Genomic DNA, 23,322 nt, shown 5'->3' with positions numbered 1-23,322 from the left:
AGCCGACAGCATCAAAACACGGATCAAGCTTTTAGGTGGAGGAAACACATGGAGACACACAGACACATTTACTTTACACTCTGTAGAGCTAAAATAAAACCAGAGACTGTTTATCACTCCAGCAGACTCCTGTTTGTTAAAAACTGTTCCTATAAAACGTATTCACCACTTTGGATGTTTTAGCCTTTTTGTTTCTTTTAGGAATCAATCATGATTGAGGAAACTGGGAATTTAAAAATAATTTTTTTAAAGTCCTTTTATTTAAAAGTGAAAACTTATTTCTACAAAATGATAACAGTTAAATGGGATATATTATACAAAATTCACATTTTGCACGTTTTTATACTTCCATTTTGATCTCTACTACTTCTGAAAACAGTCCAAGAACTTTAAAAAAAAAACGGAAAAAAAAAAAAAAAAAAAAAAAAAAAAACCCAGTTGGAAATAAGAAAATGTTTTTTTGGTGTTTGGAAAACGAGACATTTCAAAAACCTCCGGAAAGTAACGTCACGACTCAGCAGGCACTTCTCTGTTACCTAGCAACCCCAGCAGCGTTCCGCCCGTTACCTAGCAACCCCAGCAGTTGCAGAATGTTTGGTCAGCTGGTTTTACCGCTGTACAATGGCTGCTGAAAAAGATAAGAGTTTTGTTGTCAATCCATCCAGAAACCACTTGCTGCATTTTGGTTGTTTACGCAGAAGGCTCCACTTCTGCTTTTCAAAGATATATATATATATATTGTATAATTGCGCATCTGTTTGCAGCCATTTTCACATGTAAGTGTAAATGTTGAGTTAGTGGGTGTGGCCAGTGACTACTGTCACTTTAAATCCGAATGATTTAAAGTGACAGTAGTCCCTAAAACAGCCAATTCTGACAGGAGAAATAAATCGACTAAAATCTCATTATCTACGAATGATTTTGTGCAAAAATGTACTGAACATGTTTTGTATAGCCTAACAGGTCACCTTTAAATAATTATTTTTCATGTTTTTCTTTGTCTGGGTGTCCCAGGGTTATCAGAAAACAGAGAAAACTACTTATAATGTGTCTTATAAAAAAGTACAGTTAAAGACGTACTAAAGGTTTGATTTTATTTATTAAAACAGCTTTAAAAAACGAGTTCAAGCTGCTTGAATATTGATCCAAAATGGAGTCAAGCCACAAATCCATCTGATGTAGTGAACGCTGGTCTCGTTTTTCCTTCTTTTTACATTTTGGTGTCGAGTTTGATCTAGCTGGTGGAGGAACGAGCGAGCGCTCCGACACTGAACTACCACATCTACCGGAAGCTCTGGCATTTATTCTAGAGGCAGGAAGACATTCTGGAGATCAGGCAGGGTTGCCAACACGCCATCGGGTGAATGCCAGACTCTTAGGACGCGTTTATTGTCTCCAGACCACAAGGGACGTCAAGAATTTTGTCATCCAATTCTTTGATAGAAAAGGAGAAAAAAGATCAATCATACAGCTGGAAATTATTGAGCTTGTTTTAATTTATCATGTGATTAACTGATTTATTGTGAAAGGCCTGGTAATCCTGAAAAACCTTGAAAAAAAGAAAAATTCTTAAGAAAACGATCTAAACAATGTATAGACTTATTGTAAAATGCATGGTTCCCTGGTTATCGACTGCTCACCATCTGGAGTTTCTCTTTTAAAGCATCAAAGCGGAACGTCGTTCATTCGGCGAGCAAAGTGAGAATGGAAGCGAGGAGGGGGGCTTGTTTGGATCCGGCAGCTCCAGCCAGGCCACCTGAGGAGCGGAGATTATCAGTGGCCGTCCGGGTGGAGGCAGAGCTGCAGGACTGGTCCCAAAACTCGCCGAGGTTTGGCCTCTGGATGCAGATAAAGCTGTGCTGCTTATCGAGCGCCACGCAGAGAAAACCAATCCCAAAAGCAGCAGTCGGACACAGTGCAGCTGCTGCGCTAAACGCTGCAGAGAGGCTAAATGAAAAGAGGGAGGAGTGGAAGTTATTCCACTTACAGTAAACTGGACGGTTTTCTTCTGGACTGATCTGGGAAGAGGTTTGATAACCTGCAGTAAAATCTTAAAGCTGGTTTGAGGTTCGTTCATTCAGTATTCCTTCGTTTATTTTTTTCACTTTTACTTTGGATCAGTCCTTCCTTAGTGACTCTAGTATATTATGTTTATTTCTTGTGTCTAGTTATTCTTTGTTCCTCTAGTTTAATTATGATCCATAGTTATTCTCCAGTGCTGGATTCCAGAGGTGAGCAGAGACCCTAAAGATTTTACGCAAGTAAAAGCAAAAATTAGCAGTAAAAACATATTTGGTAAAAAGTACTCAGTTACTAAGCAACTGATCAAATTGTCAATTACTTAAGATTTAGAAATTACACCATCAGATGGACCAAAATATATAGTTAAGTGGAAATTTAGGTATTTTAAGGACAAAAATTACAATAATTTATATAAGTAGCAAAAAAAATAAAATCAGGTAAAAGAAAATGTTTGCAAATCTGTTTCTTTTGATAAAAAAACTTTGTTTTTGATCCAGAAATTTTACTCAAGTAACGTTAGCGATACTTCATAATAAAATTACTCAAGTAAAAATAAAAAGTACAGCATGGTAAAAATACTCCTAAAAGTAAATTTTTACAAAAAAGTTATGTAAATGTAACTAGTTAGTACCCTACTCTGTTAGATTGTGCTGTGTGCTCTTCCTCTGCCCTGCTTCCTGTGATTTTTTGTTCTGCTCTGGCTCCCTGTGATCTCCATGATTTTCTTTTTTTCATTATTTTATTAAAATTCACTAAAACACATCTGCCTGCTGCATTTAGGTCCACTTTAAATCCACACATTATGACAGAAAGAAGGTAAAAAAAATAAAAAAAAGATGAATCTGCTGCTTGAAAAGGCAGGAAGAGGATAAAAGTGTTAAAACCTAAATTAGGTCAAAAGGCTTCAGCGGTTAGGACGACAGTTCAGACTGAAACCAGAGGAACGTTAATTCAACCCACTGAAACAGTTCATATGAGGAAAACTCAGAATATTCAGCTGGATGAAAAGAAGAGTAGAGATGAATGTCATCAGCATAGAAATGATAAAACACCAGGATGGATGGATGGATGTTCCACAGACAGAATAAACCCTAAATATTTTTTTCTTTCTCTCGTTTCTTTCCTCTCTTCATCCCGACCCGAGCAGAACTTTCACTTCCTTCCAGACTTTTCCAGAAGCAGGAACTCTTCAAAAACGCGGCCGCAGCTTGAAATAAAAATAAATAGGAGGAGTAACTTCTGTCCCGGCGGACCGCGGGCGGTAAAAGGTCAGCCCCATTCTTCATCGGCAGAGCGGTAATTCAAAACGGAGCAGGAGGAAACCTGCTGCAGGCGGCCGCCCGGCTTCCTGCGCCATCCAGCAGGTGAGCGTCGCTCCGCTGTGAGGATAAACAGCACCTGCTGCAAACTGCTGAATATAAATGCGGTTCACTCCGGGAGCGCTCGGGTTATTAACGCGGACACCTGTGGGACCCTCCTGTTGCCATGGCGACCGGCAACAGCTGCCACCATAATATAGGGAGCGGCGGATTCAGCGCTTCTTAAACAAAGTAGTCCGGCGCAAACCGCTGACGCCGAAACCCTTTAATTACATCAGTCACTGCTAGACATGAATATAATATTCAATAATTCAATATTCATGCGTTTGTGTCACCGCTTGACCTTCTGCGGAAGCATAATGTTCATAAAGGTAAACAGAAAAAAAATAATATCAACAATTTACTTTAAACAGTTTTCACAGTCATATTTTTTAAAATGTTATTCATATATTTATAAATGTCACAGTTTCAAACTAAATATTTAATTTGGAGGAAAATATTTAAAATATTTAACTTTCAAATCGAATATTTAGTTAGAAAACTACGTATTTAGTTTAATAGCTAATATTTAATTTGGAAAATAAATATTTAATTTGAAAAATTTAATATTTTAGTTTTGAACTAAAGCTAGAAAATGAAATGTCTAAATATTTTAGTTAATAAACTAAATATTTAACTTTCGAATGAAATATTTAGTTAGAAAGCTGCATATTGAGTTTTTGTATTAAATACTTTGTAAAATAAATATTTAGTTTGAAAATTTAATGTTTGGAACTAAATATCTAGTTAGCAAAATAAACATCTAATTTAGAGCTAACTTCTAATGAAATATGTAGTTAGAAATCTACACATTTAGATATAAATACTTAGTTTGAAGCCAAATATTAAGCTCAAAATTAAATATTTCGTTTACAATCGAAGTATTTAGCAGTCTAGCAAAATGCGTTAAAACGTTTATCTTTTTTTCTTGTTATTCTTTTTAAATCATACACTATTTCTGCAATTATAATGACACAAAATGAAAAAGGAGCCCTCCCTGGAAGTATTTCAACGGTTGGTCTTAACAGGAAGTGACCCACACCGCTGGACCGCCATCTTGGCAGGCAAGTGCAGATGAGCCTCGACTTCGGGACCAGCAAAATTAAATTGATATTGAAAGTCTTGACAAAGTGCAAGAGAAAGTTATAACAACGAAAGTATCTGACCCAGAAAGTGGCTTGTTTATTGTTGTCATAGCAACCCTATAGCAACTGTCATGACAGTTAGTTACAGATACCTACCAAGATGGCTGTCAGCAACAAAATTCCTGGCAGCGTGACGTCACATGAGAACTATGAATGAAAACGGATCGCGCAGTGACAACTTCAACTAAAACTGACGCAGCCCCACCTTTCCGCCTCTTCCTCCTCCTCCACTCCATCATCAGTCCGGAACATTTATATCTGGGTTTTCATTCTCAGGGGAGACAGAGAGAAATGTCAAGACAACAGAGACGTGGCGGCTTATCCTCCTTCCATGGCCTTTTCACATCTCCTCCCATTCTCCTCTGCCTCTTCACTCATTCTTCGCCCCTCTCTTTCTCTTTTTATCCTGTCATCTCCATTGTGAGGAGCGTCCGCCGCTCCGCAGAGCCGCCGCTGTGGAAGCACGGCGGGCGGGATGAGAAGAATAGAGATGCACAATGGGAGAGCAGGATTCAGATGGGTGACATTTAAAATTCTGTCAGAGCAAATTCAGACACGGCCCGGACCGGAAAACGTACCGGTGCGACGAAATTAAAGCGTTATCGGGAGTCTCAAAGAGAAACGGCAAAGTGGCAACAAAAAAAAGAAAGAAAAAAAAACGAAATGCCTGCAAATAAATCAAAACATCACCTGCACACTCCAGCTGATAACTGTTCTAGATTTAAAGGTGACCGATTGTCCTTCCCTGAACAGGTTGGGATTGGTCTATACAAAACATGTTCATTACATATTTTGCACAGAGTCATTCTTAGATAAGATTTCAGTCAGTTGATTTCAGAATGAACTCACACATGAAAACGGCTGCAAACAGATGCGCAATTATACAACCGTACATATTTGAAAAGCAGAAGTGGAACCAGCTGTACAAACAACAAAAATGCAGCAAGTGGTTTCTGGATGCTGAGTCTACAACAAAACACTTTTCTCTTCCAGCAGCCATTGCACAGCGCATAAAACCAGGTAGGTAACGGGGCTCGCCTTGGCTGGTGTTGCTAGGTAACGGTGCAGAAGTAACAAGATAATGGCACCAAAAAACATCAACTTTCTGTAAAAAAAAAAAGTGTTTTAAGCATTTGGGCTGTTTTTAGAAACAGTAGAAACTCAAATGGAATTACAAAAATGTGCAAAATGTAAATTTTGAGTAATAGGTCCCCTTTAGGTCCTAACGTCAGTCAAAGATAACCTGAGTGAGTACAAGAAAGTACTCGAAGCTGTTTTTGATTCAGTGTCAGCACCCAAAGCCCAGTGCCTGTCAGAACCTGTCTGAAAACACGAAGCAGGCTAAAAGAAGCAACGCATCACGCCCCAAACAGTTTCTGACATCCATCAGCCTGGGAGGCAGAACAATAGCAACATGTTTCCAGGAGCTCTTGGCTCAGGCGGTCCAGGTTTGGGCCTGAATGGAGTCGACCATCGTTGCATCCTGTTATGACCGAAGACGGGTCGTTGTTCGGTCCAATAGAAACAGTTACTTGGTGTTCGGCCCGTCTGTAGGTGTGTCATCATGACTCACTTTCCTGGCTTTGTTTGTTTTTCTCAGGCAACTTGGTGGAAACTCACGACCACTTCGCTGCAAAAACACAAAATCTGACCAAATACTTTGGTTCAGTTTAGTGCAAATATCTTAGTACACTTGGAATAAGACAACTAACTTACAAGCAACTTTTTAGCAAGAAATTTGAGTTTGTTTTAAGTCGATAATATCTTAATATTGATGAAAAAATATTAGCTCTATTGTCAGATTATTTCTACTTATTATTAGACATTTTCCCCAGTGAAATAATCAGCCAGTGGACCCAGAACTTTTTATCGATATTAAGACATTATTGATATAAAACAAACTCCTATATCTTGCTAAAATGTTACTTTTAAGTTGGTTTAGACTTTAATTGATTATTCTAAAGATTAATTGATTACTAAAGTAGTTTACAGTTATCTAAATAATCGATTAATCATCATTTATCAGATTAATCGTTTCAGTTGTAATAGAGATGTTGCCAGTTTTTCGCCGAGTCGTCATTTGCGTGTTTACCAATTCTCCTCTTTTGGATTTTCTCTCCAGTTTGCATGAAATGATTTCAGGCAAAAGAAAAAAAAAACTGATGAACAACACAAAAAATCTTTGAACTTAAATTCAGACAGTGATTTATTCCAACCTGAATTTGTGCGTCGCTGGCCTGCAGCTTTTCTTCTCATTATGAAAACATTACAGTCTGTTACGGTCACTGACCTCTAGGGGCTCTCTTTTTTTGAGAGAGCTCTGTGTTTTTTGTTTCAGCTCTGCCTGATTGCTGCAGGTGAAGTGTGTTGGGGCTCGTCAGCCGCTATATATAAGCAGCAAGCTGGAGATGCCAGACACACACACACACACACACTCTCTCTCTCTCTCTCTCTCTCTCTCTCTCTCTCTCTCTCTCTCTCTCTCTCTCTCTCTCTCTCCTCTCTCTCTCTCTCTCTCTCTCTCTCTCTCTCCTCTCTCTCTCCTCTCTCTCTCTCTCTCTCTCTCTCTCTCTCTCTCTCTCTCTCTCTCTCCTCTCTCTCTCTCTCTCTCTCTCTCTCTCTCTCTCTCTCTCTCTCTCTCTCTCTCTCTCTCTCTCTCCTCTCTCTCTCTCTCTCTCTCTCTCTCTCTCTCTCTCTCTCTCTCTCTCTGTGTGTGTGTGTGTGTGTGTGTGGACCGACTTAAGTTTGCTGTGAGCAACTCTAACTTATCCAAGAAGGTGGAAGCTGGTAGGGGTTCTCTGCCATTTTTGTTGTAACCTGTTTTCTCCTGGTTTTGGTTAGTAAGGGAGTTTAGGTTTTGTATTTTCTTTTAGTTCTCTTTAGAAAGTAGTTGTTTTATTTTATAGTTGTAAGGGGGTGTTTTGTTTATTATTTTGGCCTTGGAGACCCTGAAGCTTAAAGCTCCCCTGTGTTTTTTTTTTCTCTCCTGTACTTGTTTTAGCAGACTTGTATAATAAATTATATTTTTGTTACTCATCAACTGTTCGGATTACTTTTTGTTTTATGTTAAAGCCCAGTGCCACAATTTACTTTAGGGATTTTAGGGTGGGGTTGTAACACAGTCTGACGCTTCTTTCCTTTCAGGTTCGGAAATCTTCGTATGGACCAGAACCAGCAGGTCGTGTTATTCATCTCCCAACCATTACGGCGCCATCCAGGCACCAAGGCAATTAATTACTGAATTATACCATGCTGGCGCACAATGAGTGCAACAGGCCCGTGGGGCTCTTTTCTCATTACCAGGTACACACTGTCCTACACAGAGGAAGCAGTGGAGGCTTTTAATAACATTTAGCATTCAGATTAAACTGCCGTATGCAGCCGATGCTCCGGCTTCCTGGGTCTGAGCTCCAAAGTGGGATCAATTTACAATCCAATTAATTCAAATTGTGTGGAAACATGCTCACAAGGAGGAAAACAATCAGCTGTCCCATTAAGACAAAGACGAACGAGGAAGTGGAGGAACACCCAAAGAGACGGACAGGATGGAGTTTATGAGACATCAGTGAGACGTTTAGCGCTTCAACTTAGACGACCGGGTTTGATGTGAAATGTGCTCCAGATCCAGATCTGAGGATTATGCTGTGCATGGATTCATTAGAGCTCAGCAAACAGCTGAAAAGTCCTTCAAACAAACGGGGGAGGTTGAGAAAATCTGCAAAGAGGAACGAGGAGCGGCGGAACATCAAATACCGAAGATAAACAGCAAACGTCTGGAAAACAGATGGAAATGTTGATGAATGACAACATTAGATGCACTTTTCATCCGGTTAGTCGTTGGTTCACTTCAATCAAGAGAAACAAATATAAAGAATGCCTTAAAATTACAAGAAATGAGTCATTTTAACTAAAAAAATCTTACATTTTTTATGTTTGAATTTTCTGAAAATTACTACTTCGTTCTCCTGATGTTACGCCTTTATGCATGGGAAAGAGTTGGAGTAAAAAAATAAAGAATTTTGACTTTTTTTCTTCAAAATTCTGAGAAAAGAGTCAGAATTCTGAAAAAGTGAGAATTCAGAGAAAGTCAAAATTATTAGAAAATTAAAATTCTGAGAATAAAGTTAATTATGAGAAGAAAAAAATCAGAATTCTCAGAAAGTCTAAATTCTGAGAAAATCTTTTTTTTAGAAAAAAGTTATAATTCTGAGAAAGTCAGTTATGAAATTCAACTTTAATAAAAAAAATTAAACTTAATTTTGATTTATTTTGAAATAAATCAAAATTCTGAGATTATAAAGTCAGAATTATGAGAAAAGTCAGAATTATGTTTTGTTTCAGTGACACTGATCCTCTTCCGAAATTCTGAATTCATTTTTGCAATTAAAAACTAAAATCTGAGCCTGACTGTATATTTTGCCATAGAACTATACCTGAATTCAAAGTGTGATAAATAGAACATGCTTGTCAAACAAATGGCCGCCCTTGGCGTGCTGACATCACTCTGAACTATGAAATCGATTTGTTGCTCAGCAAAATAATACCGGATACCGGCTCAGTTTTTCAGTGCATCCTCGTTAAAGGTTTTCTGCAGCCCACATGTAGCTGAATCTGTGTGTTTCTCTTTGTGTGTGGGTTAATTAAAGCGTCTCAAAGGGGTCAACTGGTGCCACACGCTGCCGTCAACCTCCCCGCCAGCAAGGTGCTTGGCGAGACAGCGCCGGCCTCCATGGAAATCCACAGCCACTGAGGCGCCTAACGTAGCAGAAGGGGACGCAGCACGGCCCAGTTTGTCATCCTGTTGGGTGCTGATTCAGACCAAATACCAAGTAGAGCAAAAACAACAAAAGGTAAAGTCAGAAAAACCTCTACAGTGATGAGAAAGACACACAACTGAAGGATCCCCGTTAGAAAAACTGCTTTTTAAATCCGCTATACATGCAGCAATCATGTTCCAGATGAAAATGTAAAAGAAAAAAGAAAAATCATTCATCTTAGCACCTTCTCCTCTTACATCCTCGCTACCCATCGCTTGTTTTATGTCCAGCAATGATCTGTGGAACGAAAGCCAAGTGTATAAATCTGACAACGGGGGACAGAATCACTGGCAGAGCTGAGCGGCGGTAAATCCAGAGACACTACGTCTTTATTATGGTTATTATGGCTCACAAAGACCCGGCTGGAAATATGAAGTGGTGAAATAAAAGATAAGTGGTAGAAGGGAAGAGAATAACAGCACTGATATACATAAATATAAGTATAGTGTCTACATGCATTTTGTGACAATGTTGACAAAATGAGCAACATTTTCAATTCTGAAAGACTTAATCCTACTAAATTACTGTATGTGCTGATGCTACATGTTTAGCACTGAGATGCTATTTTAGGCTTGAATAGCTTTGCTGATAAGCTAACTCCTTTTAGCGCAACTTGAACACAACAATAGTCTTTTCCAGCGTCCAATCACGGCGCTTTTTTGAAGCAAAAATTAACCCCCAATGGGCCAAAGTGGCTTTATTGTCCATTGATGTTAGCGGATGTAGCTTGTGCATCAGATTTACAGACGTACCAGAAACAAGAAAATATCAAACAAGTAAAAAAAACAAAACAGATGTCAATAAACTATTTTTGTTCTAGTTCTAGTGAAAATATCTTAGTACACTAGAAGTAAGAAAAACTAACTTACAAGTAATCTTTCAGTTTGTTTCAAGTCAATAATTCTGTAATACTGATGAAAAAAAATACTAGTTTCACTGGCAAATCATTTCACTCGTAACATGGAAAAATATTTTGTAATCTGAACTATTACTTTTAGCTAGTTAGCTAGCAACAAAGCTAGCTATCTAGCAACAAAACTAGCAACAAGCCCAGCTGTCTAGATAGAAATAAAGCTAACAAGCTAGCTAGCAACAAAGCTAGCTATCCAGCTAGCAACAAAACTAGCAACAAACCTAGCTATCTAGATAGAAACAAAGCTAACAAGCTAGCTAGCAACAAAACTAGTTATCTAGATAGAAACAAAGCTAACAAACTAGCTAGCAACAAAGCTAGCTATCCAGCTAGCAACAATACTAGCAACAGACCTAGCTATCTAGATAGAAACAAAGCTAACAAGCTAGCTAGCAACAAAACTAGCAACAAACCTAGCTATCTAGATAGAAACAAAGGTAACAAACTAGCTAGCAACAAAGCTAGCTATCCAGTTAGCAACAATACTAGCAACAGACCTAGCTATCTAGATAGAAACAACACTAACAAGCTAGCTAGCAACAAAACTAGCAACAAACCTAGCTATCTAGATAGAAACAAAGCTAACTATCTTTAAACAAAGCTAGTGAGCCAAATACACAAAAACATAATATTCCAAATATCTTTAGCAAATAAAAAACATATACAAAACAAAAATAACTGATATTCAAACAGAAAATAAAGATGAGGTTTATTGATCACATTGAATAAAAATACAAAAGTAAAAAGCAAAAATAGAGGATTCTGTACAAAAAATAACATTTCCAAATACCAAAGATGACCATCTCAAAAACATCAGAAAACTTGACATTTTTTAAACTTTAAGACATTCAGATTTCATGCTGTGCTTCAATTAAATTTAAATAAAAGTCAAAGAGCTTGTCTGCCTTTCATCTGCCCTTCGTCTAAACTTTTCCTGATTACTCATCCTCACTTCCACCTCACCTCCGTCACACCACACCCCTCTGGGTTCCTGCTCTCCAACGCTGAAAATGAAGCAGCGGCAGTGACAGCAGGTGTGTTGTGACTCACACTTTTCTACAAAACGTCCTCCCAGAAAGGCTGAGGTCATCCTGAAATATAAACCAATGATTTCCACAACTCTTCCCACTGTGACATAACCACAATTTAACGCAAATCTCCTTACTGACACATAATCAGTTTTGAGTAGGAGTAGAGGCATTGGTTGAGTCGGTGTTGTTAACAGAGCTGGTATTGTTCCAGTTCACCATTGTTATCAGGCTGCAATGCTGAGGTCGTTACAGGGATTTGGAGTTGCATATTTTTGCTGAAAATAAATGGATCAATTTTGTAATGGATTCACAGGCTAACAGCCAAACGGGTTTGGAAGAATTAGTAATATCTATCAAATAAAGCCTTCTGTGAAAGGCTGCATTTTTAGCCAGTTTTCTAAAGTTTAACCATAAAGAGAGTTTTTCCAGTGAAAACATTGTTAGGAGTAAAGTTTTTAATATAGTGAGTGGATAATGGAGAGCTCCAGCGCCGCCAGCTAGCATCAAGACAGACGACCAGGAAACTCCAGAGCCGTTTTCAACAAAATGATCCGATCTGTTGGTTACGGGTCAGATTATGTAACTTGGGCTACAGCTGGGAAATGCGACCCAAATTTAATTATTGTTCCCCAAAAGTCACTTCCAAGCTTTTCACTCAGAAATTTTGATTTTAATCTAAAAAAAAATAAAAAAGAGACATGGACAATTCGGAGGTTGTTGTGTCAAAAATTAGCAAAAAGAACAAACAAACAAAAAACTAACAGAAATGTGTGTTTGAAAAGATGTCAAAAACTTACAAGAAAATTATATTTAATTATAAAAGTTCCGAATTTTTCTTCAGAGAACATTAATGAGTTTCAAAAGTAAAACATTTTCAGAATGTGAATTTGAAATCTTCAGGGTTTTTTTTCAAGGAAATTTCCAAGATTAATCTCAAATTATGAGGTTTTTTTCTTGCAAATGTTCAACTTTTTTGAACTGAAAAATTTCCAAATTTTTTCTAGAACATTTATTGATCTATTCTAGAAATAAAGGGTTTTTGAGGAAAAAAAAGGAAAATTATCTTTAAATATAGGATTTTTTTTTCTTTTTTGCAAATTTTCAACTATGTTCTCAGAAATTTCCATGTTTTTTCTAGAAAATTACTGATATTAATCTTGAGTTTTTTTTTCTTCTTGGAAATTTCCGATTTTTCAAACTCCGAAATTTCCGAGTTTTTCCTGAACATTTCTGGGATTAATCTCAAATGTAAGATTTTTTTTGACAGAAATTTACTCCATCTTTTTGTTTTCCGTTTACAGCGGCCCTAATATGCCGTCATACGATGAACAAACGATTATGAAAAAGTGTTTGTTTCCATAAAAGCCGTGATGTGCTGCCGCTGCTGCTGCCGCTGCTGCAGTCATTTTCTCTGATGATTTCATGAAGAGCAGCTGTAACCGACTGTGGGAAGTCGTGATAAATAATGAAGGCCTGTGTGCGCCGCTGAGGCGAGGCAGACAACTCCAGATGTTGGAATAAAAGATAAGTGGGTCAGGTGTCTAGTTGATGCCCGATCAAACTGCGACATGACGAGGAAGATGAACTTTTGTCTAAACCATGAAGCAGATGGTCAGAATTTGCTCAGACCTGTAAAGCGAAGCTACGTGGTGAGCGTTTGACTGCAGTCCATCAAAGGTCAAGAGGTCAAGTGAACGACTGCAGGGCCATGTTGTATGATGAAGACCTTCGCAGGTTTTCTAACGCAGTCTGAAATACCAAACATCAATCAGCGTTCACACCTGGCTCAGATATAAATCCCATGGATCATCAGCTGATCCCGCTGCTTAGCGACACACACCTTCAAACCGATCGTCAATCATCCTCGGATCGTTAGACTGTGACTCTGGAAGCGCCGCCTTCGCTCAGACATTTTGGGAAACGTTCATGAATGCCTTATTAAATCACTCCATGGTAACCGCTGCTGCCCCCGCGACCCGACCCCGGATAAGCGGAAGAAAATGGATGGATGGATGGATGGATGGATGGATGGATGGATGGATGGATGGATGGATGGTAACCGCAAACAGAATCGTCTTCTAATGAAGGATTCAGTGATTTCATCAACCAAACAGAGAAAAACAGAGTTTAAAAAACAACAAGTCAGCATGTGCTCAAATTTAAGCTGTTTTATTATCACATTGCTACACCTGAAATAAAACAAAGCTAACTTACAAGTAACTTTTTAGCAAGATGTTTGCTTGTTTTAAATAAATAATTCCTTAATAATGATCTAAACTGGCAGATTATTTCACTTATAACATGGGAAAATTTATTGTTATAGGTGAAATAATCTGGAGGTGGAACCAGCATTTTTTGTATCAATATTAAGAAATGATTGACTTAAAACGAGCTCCTATACCTTTATGAAAAGTTACTTGTAAGTTTGTTTTGTCTTATTGCAAGAATATGAAGATATTTGCACTAGAAACTAAACAAAATACTTGGTAATATTTTGTTTTTGCATATAAAATCAAAGTAAGTTTAAAAAAAATCACTGAACATCTGCCAGTTATAACTGGCATTGAAAGGTGAGTATTCATTCAAATGCATGCCACACTTTTCAGGTTTTAATTTGCAAAAAAAAGGGGAAATATTTGTGCTGTCCAGCTGACCTTCTGTGATCCACAGAGAGTCTGAAACTCAGCGCTGAATTACTTGGATACATTTAATTTCCCATGAGGGAGAGACAGAAACGCGGAACAATAAGATAAAGACGAGGTTTATAGGGGCAGAAAAAACTCAAAAACTGAGACACTTCCTGTAAAACTGCACCTAACAGCCTCTGAAAAGCAGCTCCACTGTCTTCATACGGGGATTTGCTGCTGCTGTTTTCTCACTCCTGCTCCCAGCTCTCCATCCAGCCTCTGTAATCCTAAATATGCAGAGCCGCATCCATCGGGCCTTAATGACTCTGTTTCTGATGAACGCAGGGAACCTGCGACGAGGAATTCCTGAAAAGGATCCAATCTGAATCCATCACCGTCGCTCCCGGTGGCCCTGTTGTTTAGAGGGAAGCGTCTCTGCTGATGATGGATGCCGTTATTTTCCGCTTGCTGGGTGGATTGTAAACAGTGACGAATGGTGAAGGCTAATGCGTGGCGTATTGTCGGAGGCAAATCATTTACCTTACTTTCACAATCCGTTAGAGGAGAGAAGTTGGGAATGTAAAGCTGAACAAAGACGATACACTGCAAAAACACAAAGTCTTACCAAGTAGTTTTAGTCTAGTTCCTACTACAAATGTCTTGAGTTTAGAGATGAACCGATCCGATACCAATATCTGTATCGGTCCTGATATTGACAGTCTAATTCTATGTTTTATTATTTGATTTACATTATAAATTCTTTCCATTTGTAAGGTTTGTTACAGTTTGATTTTGTCTGTTTCACTTCAGTTTGTTACAATAAAGGAATTAATTGAATAATTGAATGAAAAGTTAAAACAAACTCAATCGTTTCTATTTGTCTGATTTATCGTTTTTCTTTTCCCAATCAAAACCTGGATGATGAAACTCTTCAGTCTGCTGTTTTGGGCTCAACTTGCCTTTTTTAAGCAGTTTCATTTATAATTCACTGTATTAGTTTTTTATGTTGTTTTGTTTATTTATTCTGGATATTTAAAATGTCCTCCAGTTCCAGTGTTAAACATTCATTAAAATTTAAAGTTTATTGATCTTTTAGAATATGTTTTTCCATTATTACCAATATATTACTTGAAAATGGTCTCAAAACAACAATATTATCATTTATCACAATAATTTATCATCCAGAAAAACTTCTTATTGTTATAGTTTCAGTTTCTTTATTATGTTTTTTTTTTATTGTCTGTTAATCTGAATGACAAAATAAAGTTTCTCCTATCGGATGTTGACATTTGTGGAAAATAATGTAAAACAAAAGTTCTAAAAAATATATTCCTGGTACCTTTAGTGTCGTTCTGTTGTGGAAAATAATACAATTATTCCATTAAAAAAACTACAAAACTACAAAAAAAACCTGTTTAACCGTTATTAAAAGCAGCTGAATGATGGAATAGTTGGGAGCAAAGTTGCCAGCAGATACGACTGAAACGATCAATCGTCAACTAATTTAGTAATCGATTAATCGTTAACAGACTGAAAAAAACAACATAGTCAGCGCAACAGTAGTTAAGCCAAAACTTTATAGAAAAATATACATTTTGCATTTACAGGATTTGAACCATGTGAAGCTAAAACTGTCACCTTATGAGTTCTGGGTAGAACAGATTTACAGACAAAGAAGGAATTTTTATTTTAAATGCAAAATGTCTGTATTTTTGGTGCAGTTTGGGCTTAATTACTGCTCTGAATACGTTTTTCTCTCAGAAAATGGCCTTTTGTTGAGTCTACATATCCCATTTAATGATTAATCGTTTGCTAAATTAGTTGACCATTCGTCAACAATCGATTAATCACGATTAATCTGATTAAACAGTAATATGTTTTTCAGTGTAACACAATTTCTGAAGTCAAAATCTTGTTTTCTTCTACAACAGTGAGGCTGAATCTTCCTCAGAAACAAAGGTGGATCAGATGCCAGGACAGGTTAACCTCAGCGGGAGAAATTTAAAGCATTTACATTTATATAAACACTTATGTCTGTAAATTCTATGCACCACAGATTTGGAACAAACTTCCAGAAAACTGTAAAACAGCTGAAACACTGAGTGCTTTTAAATCTCAACTTAAAACTCACCTGTTTAGAGTTGCTTATGGCTAAATTAGGGTTAGAGTGGGTTTTGATGTCTTCCATGTTTTTATGTCTTTAATGTTTTTAATTTCTTCTTCTTTCTTTTCGACGTTTTAATGATGTAATGTTTTTTTATTTTTATTTTTATTTTATATCTTTCTCTTTCTCATTGATTATTTCTGTTTTTATTTTAATTATGTAAAGCACTTTGAAATGCCTTGCTGCTGAAATGTGCTATACAAATAAAATTTGATTGATTGATTGATTAAATATGTTTCACCCAAATCTCCTTGCAAAGCAGTTAAAGCTTCACCTTGTTCAGATTTACTAAACAAGTGCTACACGATTGCGTTTTAGGCAATAAAGTTATTTAAATACAGAATTTAATCATTTGTTTATTAGTAAACTTTGATGTATTTCTAACATCGATTTAAAAAGGCTAATTTTTAATCCGATTAATCGATTAATCGATTAATCGTCAGAATAATTGATCCTCCACCACTCTAGCATACTGCATACATGGCAAAATATGAAAATTTTCAACAAGCATGTCTTGTTCTGCAAAGCTAAGAGTCAACACTGTAAATATTGACTGTCTCATATAACATCCGTCATGAGGATTTTGTCTGTAGTCATTCTGACTGGCTGTCTGCTGCACATGCACCGACTCAGGGTTTCCTGTCACTTCCTGTTTTGGTCTGCTGGGTTTGAGCGAGACTGAACAACTTCCTTCTCTCAGCCTTATCTTCAACAGAGCGAAACTCACAGCGCTGATAAGGATTGTGAAATTATTAAACACAGCGGAGGGAAGGTACGTTTCTTTTATGCTCTCGTAAGCTCAAAACAACCATAAAAACACACGAGCAACAACTTAGATAAGAGAAACAAAGACTTAAGATGCTGTAAAACAACCGAGAAATGTCCAAACCTTTCCCGACCCACTAGGGAAGAAACTGGATGGATGTTCAGACCTTTAACTAAAACAGGAAAAAAGATCAACACTCCAGGAAGAAATGGGATTAAATCTGGGTAGAGAGGAAACAAACTTAATCAGTATGCTAAAAACTCTTGACAGAAATCACCCAAGAAACCGTAAAGGCCGTTTTCTCCCAACAGATGGGAACCAATTAGCCACCTGACTCCGAGAAAACACTTGGGCAGCCGTGTGGAGCCGAGATGCAAATGAATCACAAGAGGAAGGTGGAAGTGGACCTGCCAGCATCCTGGGAGAAGAGAAATTAATGAAGGAGGCTGAGGAAGAGGAGGAAGAGGAGGACTTCTGTAAAACAGGGAGAGAATAAAGCAGGAAATGATGTATGGCGAGTCAGGAGGAGCAAACTGAAGACCCAGAAAGGTTAACGCAACAAGCAGCAGAAACTAAATCCTGACAAATTCAACTGGAAATCAGACATAAAAAACCTTCCTGCAGCTTTTGTTCACACAGAAACAAACAGTTTTAACTAAAAATCCACTCGGATGGTGTAGAAGGTCCGCCACGCCAAGTGGTGGCGCTGTAGCACTTCTAGAGAACAACGATGTAGTGGCACCGTAAAGCTGAAATCCCAGATTTAAAATGACATGGTGGCAAAAACAAATACAAAATAAAGAATTAATGAGTCTGGTTGTGTTTCATACGATGGCATATTAGGGGCAATCAATCAATCAATCAAGTATAATTGTGTAGCACATATCAGCAACAAGGCAGTTCAAAGTGCCTTAAATCATAAAAACACAAAAATACCAAGTCATAGAAACACAGCACGCAGTCAACAGTGACAAAAACAGGAAGCAGTAATTTTTAGATTAATGTCAGAAATTTTCCAGAAACAATTTGGAAATCACTGAGCTCCAAAAGTAAAAAATAAAAATAATTTTGAAACTCAGAAAATTTCCAAAAGTTGGAAATGCTTTGACTTTAGGAGTTTTTTCTACAACATTTTTCTACAAGATTTTTTTTTTTTTTTTTACTCCTTTTTTTCCCATCTACAACAGAAATTAATACGTATAACTGCTGGTCTCCCAAGACGCCACATCCTGTGGACAGACAGCCTGAACATGAAATAAGAACTTTTGCTGACGGGCCTGTTGTCATTTCTGTGAGGATTGTACTGATGCATCCCCGTCTCAGCACACTTTCATAACATTACATTAAACTTCAACTTCAAATGGATTGTAGGCTTAAAATTGAAAAAAAAAACTGTAAAAGAGCTGCAGCTGATGATTATTTTAGTAATTGATTATTCTAATTGTTAACCAATTAATTGTCAGAGTAATCGAATAATCAGAGTAAAAAATTGCAACATTCTGCTTACTTTTTATTTATCCTGTTAAATGTGAAAAGATTCACATAAAAATAATTATTTTTAATTTTAATTACAAAAAGTATTTTTGTACATTATTGGCTTAACTGCTGCTCTGAATATGTTGTTTGCTGAAAAAATAGTCTTTTTTGAGTCTGAACACCTCGGTTAGCGATTAATCGTTCGCTAAATGAGTTGACGATTATTTGAATAATCGATTAATCTGATTGAACAGCAATATATTTTTCAGTGTAATGCAATTTCAGAAGCTAAAATCTTGGGGTTTTTTCTACCACAGTAAAACTGAATCTTCCTCATTATCCAACAGAGACAGAAAACTAACAAAAACAGAAACACAGGTGGGTAAGATGCCAGGACAGGTTAACCTCAGCGGGAGAAATTTAAAGCAGCAAACGCATCTTCAACTCGGCTCCTTAATAAAATTTAAAGGCAATGTTTGCCTTTACATCCTCTGGCTCCTCACACAAGTCAGGCAGCAGTGAGATAAAGCAAATACCTTTAAGTGTGGGCGATATTTAGTGACATATTCCTCCTGAGGGTTCAGAATCCTGTAGATCTGCATAATCAGGAGCGTTTGAGACCAACGTGAAAATAAAGGAAGAGCCTGGATGAGGTTTACAAAAATCTACTGCAAGTTGCTTGTGTTTTCTAGCAGAATCATGATGTTAAGGAAAATTAGGAAGTTCATTTGGAAACAAAGATTCTGCATGTAAAAGGAGATTTCTCCTATAGATTATTGATCACCGATAACAGAGTACTGAAGCAGGTAAATGGTGTTGATGTGAAGTGGAATCCATTAGGTCCAACTGAGAGCAACAAAAAGCCAAACAGCAAAAGACTTTAAAAGAAAATTCAGTACAGCAGCTTCTTTATTAGCCTGATGTTGGAGCTCAAATGTTGCATTTCTTTACAAAAACACCTTATGACTAACAATTAATCGATTATTATGATGATTCATCAATTAATCAGACAAAAAATGGGCATATTCTGCTGGTTTTTCATTTAACCACTCAAGTTTTTATGTAGTATTAGAAATACATTAAAAGATGCAACAAGTAAATAAATTATTTTTAAATAAGAAAAGAAACATTTTGTTGTAGTAATTCCTTCAGTGAATGCTTGATAGCAAATGATGCAGCTAAAAAAAAATCCTCCTACCATCAATATACTGTACTGTTGATTGTTTTTTTGATTAACTGATTAATAATTGGACAGCAAAAGGTGCTTAATAGGTGATTTTTTAAATTTTTTTTACTGAATTTAAAAAACGTGAAGCTAAATTTAAAACCCACCTGTTTAGAGTTGCTTATGGCTAAATTAGGGTTAGAGTGCCGGTTTTGATGTCTTCCATGTTTTTATGTCTTTAATGTTTTTAATTTCTTTTTATTTCTTTTCTACGTTTTAATGATGTAAAGCCCCCCGGAAAACATCCCAGTTAAACGACGTTTAACTAAAGTCCTACGGGGTTTAGAGTCCCAGTTGACGACGTTCAACTAAAAACCTAGAGGTTGGAGTCCTTGTTAAACTGTGTTTTTGACTAAAGTCCCTGAGGGTTAGAGTCCCACTTAAACAACGTTTAACTGAAGTTCTAAAGGGGTGCGGGTTTTATTTTTAATGTCACCTGCTGTTTTTATTTTAATTATGTAAAGCACTTTGAAATGCCTTGCTGCTGAAATGTGCTATACAAATAAAATTCGATTGATGATTGATTGATTAAAACTACGTTTTTAAAAGGATTTTTTTCATCTGAAATGCAAAATGTTTATTTTTTTTGTACAGTTTTGGATTACTTACTGGTCTGAATGGGTTGTTCTTTGAGAAAAAAATGCTTTTTTTTAGTCTGTAAAGTCCAGTTAACGATTAATGGATTACTAAATTAGTTGACAATTATGTCAATAATTGATTAATCATTATTAATCACTTTTAGATCCACCTTTTTAGATCCTTAAGACTTTTTCATACTTTTCATTGCAAACTGCTAAATGTTTTGTCTCATCACCACTTGTTCCAAGTAAAAAAAACTAAGTAAAATTGCTGAAATGACCCATTTACTAGAGTTCACTAGTTTGTAAATTAATCTCAGTCACAATGCAGATGAAATTCTGGTTCAAGATTTGCCATAGCAAACATATAAAAGAACGTGCTCTGCTCAGACGAGACCAGAATGAAAATTTGCAGCCTGCATGTAAAACAAACTTAATTTGAATTCACCAAACCCACATGGAGGTAAGAGAAAATATCCTATTTTTTCCACCTGGTAGCCAAGTAGACTCAGACCGAAGTTTCAACATTTGTTACATTTTCAGAAGCTGCAGTTTGTTTTCTCACTGCACTGAGTCAAATCAAAATCACCCTTTGAAAAGCATGTTCCCCTTCTCGCCTGTGGGGGCGCTGCACCAAGAACCATTGAACATGAAAACCTCTAAAGAAGACACTGAGTGCAATTTCCTTCTTAACAAAATGTAAACAAAAATGGAGCAGAGCTAGATTTTAGTGGTTGGAGGATTTCTCTTTTTTGTTTGGTAAAAAAGCCACAAGCCATTTCTTGTTTTTACCCAGAATGCCCTGCATCGTAGTCCACTTCCTGCTTTTGAAGCAGCCTCCGGTCTGCCTGGCGTTCACAAATGCAGTCAAACCAGTTCACTACAACCAAACTGAGACCCAGAGCTGTAGGCGGACCAGAGTTCACACCTCCACAAACCGGATTTCTAGACAAACAGACTGGAGTTCAGTTAAAGTAAACTAAACCAGCCTCGTATGAATTAACCCTAACAGGCTGCAGAAGACTTTAATTGGGGTGGAGGTTCACCTTCCAGCAACACACTCACCCTAAACATGCAACCAGTAATACAACAAATGGTTCATATCAAATTATATGCATGTGTTAGATGTCCTAGTCAAAGTCTAAACAAAAATTCAATAGGAGAATCTGTGACAATACTTAAAAAATCTTGTTGGAAGATGCTCTCCATAACTAACCTGATTAAATTTGAACTACTTTGCAGAAAAATTAGCTTAAGCTTCAATTCTGTGGTTGTGCAAAGTTTGAAAATTGAGACAAAATTATGAAAATAGTCATAAAAGTCTAAGAGGTAAGTAAAATATTCCCACTGCTGAAGGGATAAAGAGACATTTGCAGGAAATCAAAAGCTAAATTCTTTATCTAGATTGAATAAATACGGAACATGCCAACTAGAATTAATTATTCTGCCATATTTTGGCGCCGCCTCTAGCATGGCGCCCTTATTCGTCGCATACAGCGCATCCGCACTTTTTGCGCCACTGACCTGAATCTTCAAACAGCACATCTTGTCCAAACAACCGAGCAAACTGCTCCATCTGACAGAGAGCAACCTGCTGACTGTCGCCTCCACTGAGGGACACAAAGAAAACCAGGGAAGAGGAAAAGTGCTCACCAAGCAGTAAAGGTTTACAGCTTGTAGAACAAGGACCGAAATGGGCTCAAACTCTCATCCGAACACACTAATCCTGCAGCCAATTACTCTGACTGAGAATTAAAGGGTCTTAAATATTGGATGGAGTCCGGCAGCTGTTAAAGGGGGTTAGGGGATATCAGGAAGAAGATCCAGAAACCAAGATATGAGCTGATTTCACATTAAATAAGCTTTTATATATTAAGATAAGCATCGCAGATATTCCCTGTGGAATAAATGTATTAGAAATAACCAATCTAAATTAATCTTATAACAAAAAGCTGATTGTTTTAAAAGGGGAAGGCGTCTGCAAAGAGGCGGAAGAGAGATGAAGCTCATCAGAGCCACAATCAGGGTGGAAACATGGTCAGAGGACCGGAGGTTATGGGGAGCCTGAAAGCAGCAACCCGGAGGTGACAGCGCAGCCAAACAAAGAGATTAAAACTGCGTCTCAATGCTTCTTAATATGTGGAGTGTAACCACCGCGCTGCGAGGCAGCAAATAAACAGGATGCACAAGCAAAAGTCTGCAGACAAAAGCCACTAAATGTCACGGTGGGTGCAAAACAACGCAGAGACAACTTGTTTGTTGAGATTCCGGATAAAATGTGGACCCATGAGCACTCACCGTCCTCTGGTCCGTCCAGCCGGCCGTGTGTCGGGGCTCCGTTCCGGGTTGGGAACCAGTTGGTGCGCGTTTGGGCTTGTTTAGTGGGCGGCGTGGCTCCTCACCAGTGTTTTCCACCCACAAGGAGAGGATAGGGGAGAGAAAAAAATCACATCAACACAGCAGAGAGCCCTCCCACTGCTTCCACTCCTCCTGCTTGTGCCGCCGGGTTTAATGCGCTAAAACGCGTCTGCGGACGGAGACGGGAAGCGGGCGGAGCTGAGAGCGGCTCCGGCGGGCAGCCTGGACCCCTGCTGCACCGCTGCGCTCCGGAGGCTGGCAGGCTGGATGGAAAAGGAAGACATGTCCATCCTGATGGGGCGTTGTGGTACTGCATGCTTCAGAGCGGGTCTCGCTGCTCAAATTTAAGGTTTCCGTCTGAAAACAGCCATGAATAATGACCTAGTTTCACCACTGAAACTACATCCAAATCTAAAAGGTAGCTCCATCCAGAACCGGACGCTCATATATATATTTATACACTGAAATATTTCCTTTTTTAAAATTTGTTGATAAAAACAAGTTAAATTAAAGGGTCAGTATGATTTAAAATTGATTTTTTTTTTTGATTTACACATTTTATAATGTTATTCCCTCACCAACAACATTCCTGGATTACTGATTGAATTATTTCATGCATGTTTGAGAAATCCTTTAATCTCCATGGCAACCATTCATCTGGATGGGCCAAGCCCCGCCTTCAAGACAAAGCTCCTCCCCCACTCAGCTCCTTCAGACTAGCCAGCAGCAATTAGCAAACATGTTATAATGAACTGCTGAGCTCATTACAAGGAGCTGCTCCTCAATGGAGGAGCCATGTTGGGATGACTTCCTGAAGGCGGGGCTTCAGAAAGAGCAGGAGC

The 23,322-nt window shown here is 37.8% G+C and overlaps 1 protein-coding gene across 2 annotated transcripts in view; it reads right to left on the bottom strand.

Moving 5' to 3' along the window:
* Window positions 1–22,860, bottom strand: part of rnf152 (ring finger protein 152) — a 41,387-nt gene extending 18,527 nt beyond the window's left edge. Inside the window, exon 1 of one of the 2 annotated variants that reach the window (XM_008396413.3) lies at window positions 22,421–22,860. The gene's annotated coding sequence lies outside the window, so the exon portion shown is untranslated. Of the gene's footprint in view, window positions 1–1,640; window positions 2,063–22,420 lie in introns of those variants that run through there. The other variant, XM_017301740.2, reaches the window with a different exon arrangement.
* Window positions 22,861–23,322: the final 462 nt, after the last annotated feature.

The sequence above is a fragment of the Poecilia reticulata genome, chromosome 20 (assembly GCF_904066995.2).
Source record: "Poecilia reticulata chromosome 20, P_reticulata-male-v2, whole genome shotgun sequence".
NCBI classification, from domain to species: Eukaryota; Metazoa; Chordata; class Actinopteri; order Cyprinodontiformes; family Poeciliidae; genus Poecilia; species Poecilia reticulata.
Note: the sequence above shows the minus strand (reverse complement) of the source record. Positions and strands in the feature narration are given on the sequence as shown.